The following is a 9,828-nucleotide window of genomic DNA, read 5'->3' on the forward strand; positions in this document are numbered from 1 at the left end:
CTAAAAATTTCAGCGGACCAGGGGCTCACTCGCTGCAGAACAGATCCGTAAACCTTAACAACATATTTACAAATTAAATACGTGAATTGTGTAATTTATCAATTTACCGAAGATATATGTGCTGCTTATGTATTCTACTACTGTAATAACGAAATAAAACAATTATATACCGATTACTGATGGAAAGCTTATATCAGATCTTGCGTATGTGCTGTGGTAAACGGGTTCCTGAGTTCGATTCCCAGCGGGGTCAGGGATTTTCTTTGCCTCGTAATGACTGGGTGTTGTGTGCTGTCCTTAGGTTAGTTAGGTTTAAGTAGTTCTAAGTTCTAGGGGACTGATGACCATAGATGTTAAGTCCCATAGTGCTCAGAGCCATTTGAACCTTTTTTTTTTTTTTTTGCTGTGGTAACAGCTGTTGCAAGAAAAATAAACATATCTGATCGCTGGGCATATCACCTGGCGTCATATGCCAGTTCTGGGAACTGCTACAAGGAAAATAAACATTTCTGTTTACTGTCATGTCACCACGATCCTCAGTTTTCTCTGCTATTGTGAAGATGAGGTATCTGGCATTCCCATGTCAATGAACAATTACGTTTCTTCAAAGTACTAAATGGTGCTTTAACATACATCTTGCAGCCTGTACCGAGCGAGGTGGAGCAGATGTTAACACACTGGACTCGCATTCGGGAGGATGGCGGTTCAAACCCGCGTCCAGCCACCCAGATTTAGATTTACGTATTTTCCCTTAATCGCTTCAGGAAAATGCCAGTATGATTCTTTTGAGAGAGCACGGCCGACTTCCTTCTAAATCCCGTCCTAAGCTGATGGGACCGATGACCTCACTGTTTAGTCCCTGCCCCCGAATCAGACATCCAACCATCCAGCCCACTTCCTGATCTTTTTCTCTCACTCTCGCTAGGAATTGCTGTATGCTGCTCAAAATGGCCCCTACATGCTACAATATCATGTAGGATCATCCAATTTGGCAAGTCTATATTTCTGAAACTAACAAATACATACAATGAATTTTGTGTTTGATGAAAGCACGACTCACACCCCGTCCTCTCAGCTTCAAGTCCACCTCTTTAGACACGACTTCTGCCTGGAAGTTCATTCGCCGGAGTAGAATTGTCTTAAGTGACGAGTCCACATCGAACTGAACCTCAGTAATTAGCGAAGACATGTCTGGGGATCCCCCAAACAGCGTTGAGATACCAGCCTGCATGACGCCCGCCTTACTGCCCGATAACTACGAATGATGTTCTAGTGTACCATTTTTTTCATATCAGGACCCCTTTTGTTGTCATCCGCGGCATCCTTGTAAGACAGCGGTACCTCAACGATATTCTTCGCTGCACTTCTTTATCCTCATGGAAAGCTATCCCGGGCTTACATTTCAGTACGACAATGCCCGCCCACAATCGGAGGGAGTTTCTACAGCTTGTCTTCGTGCTTGCCAACCCGTACCTCGGTCGGTAAGGTTACCTAATCTCTCCCCAACTCAGAACGTTTCGAGCATTATGAGCAGCGTTCCCCAACCAGCTCGGGATTCTGACGATCTAACGCGCCTATTCTACAGGATATGGCACGATATTCCTTAGGATATCCAACAACTCTCTCAATCAATACGAGGACAAATAATTTTTTGCTTTAGGGCCAGCGGTGGACCAACGCTTTATTGATGTGCTCAATTTGTAAAGCTGTTTCTCTCGAATAAATCATCGAATTTTTCTGAAATTGTAATCATTTGTTTGCCTTTACATATACATCACATCTACCGATTTCCGTCCCATTCAGATTTTGCCGTCGTGGTTCGTCTTGCTGGTTTTTTTTTCTCTTCCTTTTTGTGTTAAAGTGTAAAAGCAATCGGATTGGTCTTCCACTCCTCTGTTCAACTTTGCCTCTAATATTGGATTTTCTAAGTCTTCCAGACCGACTCCCATCTCTTCTATCACGTCATTATATTCTTCCTCCTTCAGCGCACTCTTCCGCTCTTCCATTTACTTTTAACATTGGTGTTACTCTTGCACGCTTAACTCCTTTTCCTTGTATTTCACACAAACTTGTTTTCATTTTCTGAATTTTGACTCCGTCCTTGCGACGATCGTTTCCTTTCCGAATTTGTCACATTTTTTTTCGGTCATTTCACTTGTACTTCCTATTTATTTTATTCCTAAGCAACTCAGTTTGCTGTATTTCTGACTTTTGTCTGCATGTTTTTGTACTTTCTTCTTTCGTAGATAGATTAACTTATATCTTTTTATCGAAGTTCTTTTCGCAGTTAATTTTCTATTACCTATATATGTTACTTTTGTCTGTCCGACTTCTGTGATTGTTCTTTTCAGAGATGTCCATCGCTCTTCAACTGAAAGATGCCCTTTCACTTCGAACGAAATATCAGCTGTAGGGTTCATTATCGCAGTATCTACAGCCTTAGAGAATTTCAAAAGGCATCTCATCACCATTCCTCAGTACTTCAATATCCCACTTCGTTCCACAATGATTCTTCCCGGCGATTCTCTTAAACTTCAGTCTGCTCTTCAACACTACTAAATTTTGTTCCGAGTCTTTATCTGCTGTAAGGTGCCCTTACAATCCATCATCTGATTTCGGATTTTCTGCCTGTCCATGACATAATTCAGCTGGTATCTTTCCGTGTCTCCTTTTTACAAATATATTTCCTCCTCTTGTGATTTTTGAATATTATGTTCGCTACTCTCAGTTAAATTTATTGCAGATCTCAATTAGTCGGCCGAGACAGAGTCCATATTCTCCCATACGTCTGTCTATTCGTTCCCCTGCTACACCGTTAGAATCACCCATGATTATTACGTTTCTATCCTTCTTTACAAACTGAATTACACGTTCATTGTCTTCTGCTTGTGACGTCGGTATGTATACATGAACTAATGTTCTTGGCGTTGATTTGCTGTAGATTCTGATGGTATTAATCGTTTCACTAAACTGTTCACAGGAACTAACTCTCTGTCCTTATGTAACAGTCATAACGAGTCCTACTCCCTTTACAACATTTTCTGTTGCAGTTGACTTTACTTTATATTCGTCTGGTTCAGAAATCCTTATCTTCTTCCCATTTCACTTCACTGCCCCCCAACGTATCTGTATTGAGCCTTTGCGTTACCACACTCAAATTTTCTAGCTTCCCTCACACATTGATAATTCTGCCATTAACACGCTTCGACACGTAAAATGTTATCCTCACATTGGTTATTCAGTATTTTTCTCATGGTTGGCAATCCGTTCACAGAGATCCAAATGTGATACTTCTGCGAGTACAGGTATCATCATGACCCTTTTTCAGTTACAGGCCGCATATCCCGTGGGTACACATTACACTGACGAGCCAAAATATTATGACCACTAGCTTAATAGCTTGTTTGTCCGTCTTTGGAGCGAAATACATCACTCCACGTATCAGGGATCCCACAGTTTGTTGGTAGGTCTGTGGAGGTATGTGGGATTAGATGCCTACACACAGGTCATGTAATTTATGCAAATAAGGGGCCGCTGATTTACGGACGCGGTAATGGCGCCCGATGGAGACCTAGGTAGGTTCCATAGGATTTACATCAGGCAAATTTGGTCGCCGAAATATCAGAATTAGTTCACTATAATGCTGCTAAAAACACTGTAGTACGGTTCTGGCTCCGATACACGGATAATTATTTTGCTGAAAGAGGATATCGTCGTCAGAGAAGACATATATGCTTGGATGCAGGTGGTTCACACCTGTCAGCGTGTTTTCGATTACTACCACAGGTCCCATGCAAGTGCAAGAGAATGTCTCCTATAGCATAATACTGCTCCCACAAACATGCGTCGGTGGCGCGCTGCACGTTTCGAGTCGCTGTTCGCCTCGATGACGGCGTTTGTGGATACGATCATCGACCTAGCGTAGGAAAAACGCTATTCACACGAACAGCTGACAAGTTTCCACTGATACACTTTCGAATGCTAATGGTCCTGTGCCCACTGAAATCGTAATTGATGATGTCGTTGGGTCAATAAGCGAACACGTAGGGGTGGTCTGCTCAAATGGTTCAAATGGCTCTGAGCACTATGGGACATCTGAGGTCATCAGTCCCCTAGGCATAGAACTACATAAACCTAACAAACCTAAAGACATCACTCACATCCATGCCCCAGGCAGGAGTCGAACCTGCTACCGTAGCAGCAGCGCGGTTCCGGACTGGAGCGCCTAGAACCGCTCGGCCACCATGGCCGGCGGTGGTCTGCTACGGAGTTCTTTGTTAAACAGTGAGCAAAGAACAGTATGCTCTGAAACACTTGTGCGTGCACCAGCCTTGTGCTCTTATGGCAGAGACGCCACAGATGAGCATCTATCCTACTTAACAGAGCAATAGAACGTGAACATTCGACCAGCTTCCACGTTTCCGAGATAATCGTTCACAGGCTCTGCGTAGTAACAATAAAAGTTGCTTACCTCAGTGGGTATCCCCATTTTCAGCTCATATCTTCGCTAGGGTGATCTCCCGTCCATGTGATACTTTTGTTATCACGTCACGTGCCTGCAACGCGCCACCAAGCGCATCCAATGTCGCGGTGGGCAGCGCTCATAATGTTTCCCCGGTCAGTGTACATGTCTTTAATGAGTGACTTCCATTACCTTCATGCAACTGTTTCTTCCACCTTTTAGGAGGAATTCCCCACTCCAAGGGCACGACAGTGTCACGAACATCTACCTGCTCCTCCATCTTCCCTGTCAAGACCCCTGTTAAAACGAGGATAAGTCTTTATACCGCAAATAGCTCTGAGCACTATCATCAGTCCCCTCGACTTAGAACTACTTAAACCTAATTAACCTAAAGACATCACACACATCCATGCCCCTTGCAGGAGTCGAACCTGCGACCGTAGCAGAAGCGAAAGAACTTGCCCCCCTTCTAACAGCCGTGTACCGCAAGTCTCTAGACGAACGGACGGTTCCAAATGATTGGAAAAGAGCACAGGTAGTTCCAGTTTTCAAGAACGGTCGTCGAGCAGATGCGCAAAACTATAGGCCTATATCTCTGACATCGATCTGTTGTAGAATTTTAGAACACGTTTTTTGTTCGCGTATTATGTCATTTCTGGAAACCCAGAATCAACATGGATTCCGGAAACAGCGATCGTGTGAGACCCAACTCGCTTTATTTGTTCATGAGACCCAGAAAGTATTAGATACAGGCTCCCAGGTAGATGCCATTTTCCTTGACTTCCGGAAGGCGTTCGATACCGTTCCGCACTGTCGCCTGATAAACAAAGTAAGAGCCTACGGAATATCAGACCAGCTGTGTGGCTGGATTGAAGAGTTTTTAGCAAACAGAACACAGCATGTTGTTCTCAATGGAGAGACGTCTACAGACGTAACCCCTGGCGTGCCACATGGGAGTGTTATGGGACCAATGCTTTTCACAATATATATAAATGACCTAGTAGATAGTGCCGGAAGTTCCATGCGGCTTTTCGCGGATGATGCTGTAGTAAACAGAGAAGTTGCAGCATTAGAAAATTGCAGCGAAATGCAGGAAGATCTGCAGCTGATAGGCACTTGGTGCAGGGAGTGACAACTGACCCTTAACATAGACAAATGTAATGTATTGCGAATACATAGAAAGAAGGATCCTTTATTGTATGATTATATGATAGCGGAACAAACATTGGTAGCAGTTACTTCTGTAAAATATCTGGGAGTATGCGTACCGAACGATTTGGAAGTGCAATGATCATATAAAATTAATTGTTGGTATGGCGGGTGCCAGTTTGAGATTCATTAGGAGAGTCCTTAGAAAATGTAGTCCACCAACAAAGGAGGTGGCTTACAAAACACTCGTTCGAGCTATAATTGAGTATTGCTCATCAGTGTGGGATCCGTACCAGATCGGGTTGACAGAGGAGATAGAGAAAATCCAAAGAAGAGTGACGCATTTCGTCACAGGGTTATTTGGTAAGCTTGGTACCGTTACGGAGATGTTTAGCAAACTCAAGTGGCAGACTCTGCCAGAGAGGCGCTCTGCATCGCGGCGTAGCTTGCTGTCCAGGTTTCGAGAGGGTGCGTTTCTGGATGAGGTATCGAATATATTGCTTCCCCCTACTTATACTACCTACCGAGGAGATCATGAATGTAAAATTAGAGAGATTCGAGCGCACACGGAGGCTTTCCGGCAGTCGTTCTTCCCGTGAACCATACGCGACTGGAACAGGAAAGGGAGGTAATGCCAGTGGCACGTTAAGTGCCCTCCGCCACACACCGTTGGGTGGCTTGCGGGGTATAAATGTAGATGTAGAAATTTTGGGCCGCCATTGTTTATTTTTTTATTCATAATTTAAACAGTGGCTGGGATCGAATACGAGAACCATGATGATTTGATTACTAGTTGCATGCCCTATCCAGAATCCACAGTTACCTGTGTGCTCCAGACGAGATCATTATATATTTGATGGCCTTCAGTAACATGACTATGCTTTCTTATATGTCCGTCTTATCCAGTGATGAGCCATAGGTGTTAGTGGATGCAGTAATATCGCTTTTGAATCTACTTTTAGACGCACCAGCAAGCTGCTTGTTTTTGTTGAGGATGTTCTAAATCGAGAACCAAATCGTTAGGTTTCTCCTAGGATATGAGGTTAGGTAAAGTGTCTTGTGGTTCAGGGGTGCTCTCGTTCGCTGATGGGGCAACTGATTTATTTCCCTCATATATCATTATCCACCTCGTTTATTTTCCAAGTTGGAGTCAGGGAATTTCAAGGCTTCATCACAAGGGAGAGGTTTACGCACTGAAGTCAGGCGAGGCTGCCCAATATTGTAGTTTTACTTGAGTGAACTATAGCATCTGCCATGAAAAAATAATAATCGGAATAACCTTCTGACTCTCCCCAGACCTTTCGAACAACAAAACGGCCTGGTTCTGCGGTTTCCTTGCATCCACTCTAGAAGACTGGTTGTGCAAGTTACACAATTATGCATCAATATGCGACTCAAACGTCCTAGTCAACGGGAACTTAATCGAAGTACAGTTTGTAACTCTCTGACTGTTATTTTTTTCTTTTTTTCGTGGGGTGGACTTACCACACACATAGCAAAAGTTATCAGGTCGATTTATATATGCACGTTTCTTACTAGCATAGCCACTGTAGAAATTTCAATGTAAAAAATAAAAAGTTTGTTATCTTGTGACTGGCATGGCACTGAAAACAGCGAATCAAAAGTAAATACAACAGGTTAAATAAAAATCTAATGCCACAGCATAAGTCTGCTGCACAAAAATAGGTGAAAAATTAAAAGTTACAATCAAGTCAAGCAATAAACGTATGTCCATCATATGATGTTTAAAATTTTACATTTCAATAGAAAGAAAAGTAGTATCATCATAATTTGACATATGAAACTATTTGGCAAATGAAACTCACCTGCCACCTAGCAACTATTTTAAAAAATAAGAACGTAATTCCCTAGTGAAACTTCTTACATTTTAAATATTTAAAGATATAAAAATATTAAACTGACAGAAAAATAAATAAATAGTGTGTAATTTCAAATAACTCGAAAACCTTACATGATTCCACATTTCTAAGACCATATTTTGTTTTACAACCAACAATAGGTGGTGATTAATACACTCCTGGAAATTGAAATAAGAACACCGTGAATTCATTGTCCCAGGATGGGGAAACTTTATTGACACATTCCTGGGGTCAGATACATCACATGATCACACTGACAGAACCACAGGCACATAGACACAGGCAACAGAGCATGCACAATGTCGGCACTAGTACAGTGTATATCCACCTTTCGCAGCAATGCAGGCTGCTATTCTCCCATGGAGACGATCGTAGAGATGCTGGATGTAGTCCTGTGGAACGGCTTGCCATGCCATTTCCACCTGGCGCCTCAGTTGGACCAGTGTTCGTGCTGGACGTGCAGACCGCGTGAGACGACGCTTCATCCAGTCCCAAACATGCTCAGTGGGGGACAGATCCGGAGATCTTGCTGGCCAGGGTAGTTGACTTACACCTTCTAGAGCACGTTGGGTGGCACGGGATACATGCGGACGTGCATTGTCCTGTTGGAACAGCAAGTTCCCTTGCCGGTCTAGGAATGGTAGAACGATGGGTTCGATGACGGTTTGGATGTACCGTGCACTATTCAGTGTCCCCTCGACGATCACCAGTGGTGTACGGCCAGTGTAGGAGATCGCTCCCCACACCATGATGCCGGGTGTTGGCCCTGTGTGCCTCGGTCGTATGCAGTCCTGATTGTGGCGCTCACCTGCACGGCGCCAAACACGCATACGACCATCATTGGCACCAAGGCAGAAGCGACTCTCATCGCTGAAGACGACACGTCTCCATTCGTCCCTCCATTCACGCCTGTCGCGACACCACTGGAGGCGGGCTGCACGATGTTGGGGCGTGAGCGGAAGACGGCCTAACAGTGTGCGGGACCGTAGCCCAGCTTCATGGAGACGGTTGCGAATGGTCCTCGCCGATACCCCAGGAGCAACGGTGTCCCTAATTTGCTGGGAAGTGGCGGTGCGGTCCCCTACGGCACTGCGTAGGATCCTACGGTCTTGGCGTGCATCCGTGCGTCGCTGCGGTCCGGTCCCATGTCGACGGGCACGTGCACCTTCCGCCGACCACTGGCGACAACATCGATGTACTGTGGAGACCTCACGCCCCACGTGTTGAGCAATTCGGCGGTACGTCCACCCGGCCTCCCGCATGCCCACTATACGCCCTCGCTCAAAGTCCGTCAACTGCACATACGGTTCACGTCCACGCTGTCGCGGCATGCTACCAGTGTTAAAGACTGCGATGGAGCTCCGTATGCCACGGCAAACTGGCTGACACTGACGGCGGCGGTGCACAAATGCTGCGCAGCTAGCGCCATTCGACGGCCAACACCGCGGTTCCTGGTGTGTCCTCTGTGCCGTGCGTGTGATCATTGCTTGTACAGCCCTCTCGCAGTGTCCGGAGCAAGTATGGTGGGTCTGACACACCGGTGTCAATGTGTTCTTTTTTCCATTTCCAGGATGGTTGTTGACCAGTGTAATAGCTGCCTGTTTCCAACATCTTTCTTCTGCTTTACCGCCCCCCCCCCCCCCCCCCAAGAGACATTCATTCTTTGCTAAGTTATAAAATTCTTGACTTCAGCCTTTGGGTACTTATGTTTTAGTATCATTTCTGGTGTTGTGCGTCAGTCTCGTTATGCAATGGAAGCTCTGAATGTCCAACAATGTTGTTTACTATACTCCTTACTGGCGTCGTGTGTGCGTAAGAAAGTATAAGCAGGCAAACTTGTGGGTTTCAGCAAGTTATTCTGAATTGCGTATTCCGTACATAATGTACGCCTTTCGCATTTGCTGGTGTGCAGTGATGTGTATGCAAAATACTTCTCTAGATGATTAATCGTGTGACTGTAAACGCTTCATGTTCCCAAGTAAACTGCTCTTAAAGTCATGTGCTGTTGTATTGCCGATCACAATGCAGATCTGAGGTGCGCGAATATTGCGTACTCTCACTATTCACTCACATCCTAGCATATTTAAAGAATATCCAAAGATTTACCATGAAGGAGAACTGTTCAGTATCTTCGCCTGTGTGATTTTCTGTTCTGGAATGCTCCTCGGACAACAGGAAGTACGTGTAACGTACAAGCAGTAGGTAAGCGCGGCGGTTTGTCCGATAACGCAATAAGAGAAAACGGACGTCCAGCCGAGTGATTCAGTTAACTGCATGCCATTCGCAGGGGAAGAGAACAACCTTACATAAGACACATAGCAGGCGCAGATGGTGCAG

Source organism: Schistocerca americana, chromosome 2, assembly GCF_021461395.2.
Source record: "Schistocerca americana isolate TAMUIC-IGC-003095 chromosome 2, iqSchAmer2.1, whole genome shotgun sequence".
Lineage (NCBI taxonomy): Eukaryota > Metazoa > Arthropoda > Insecta > Orthoptera > Acrididae > Schistocerca > Schistocerca americana.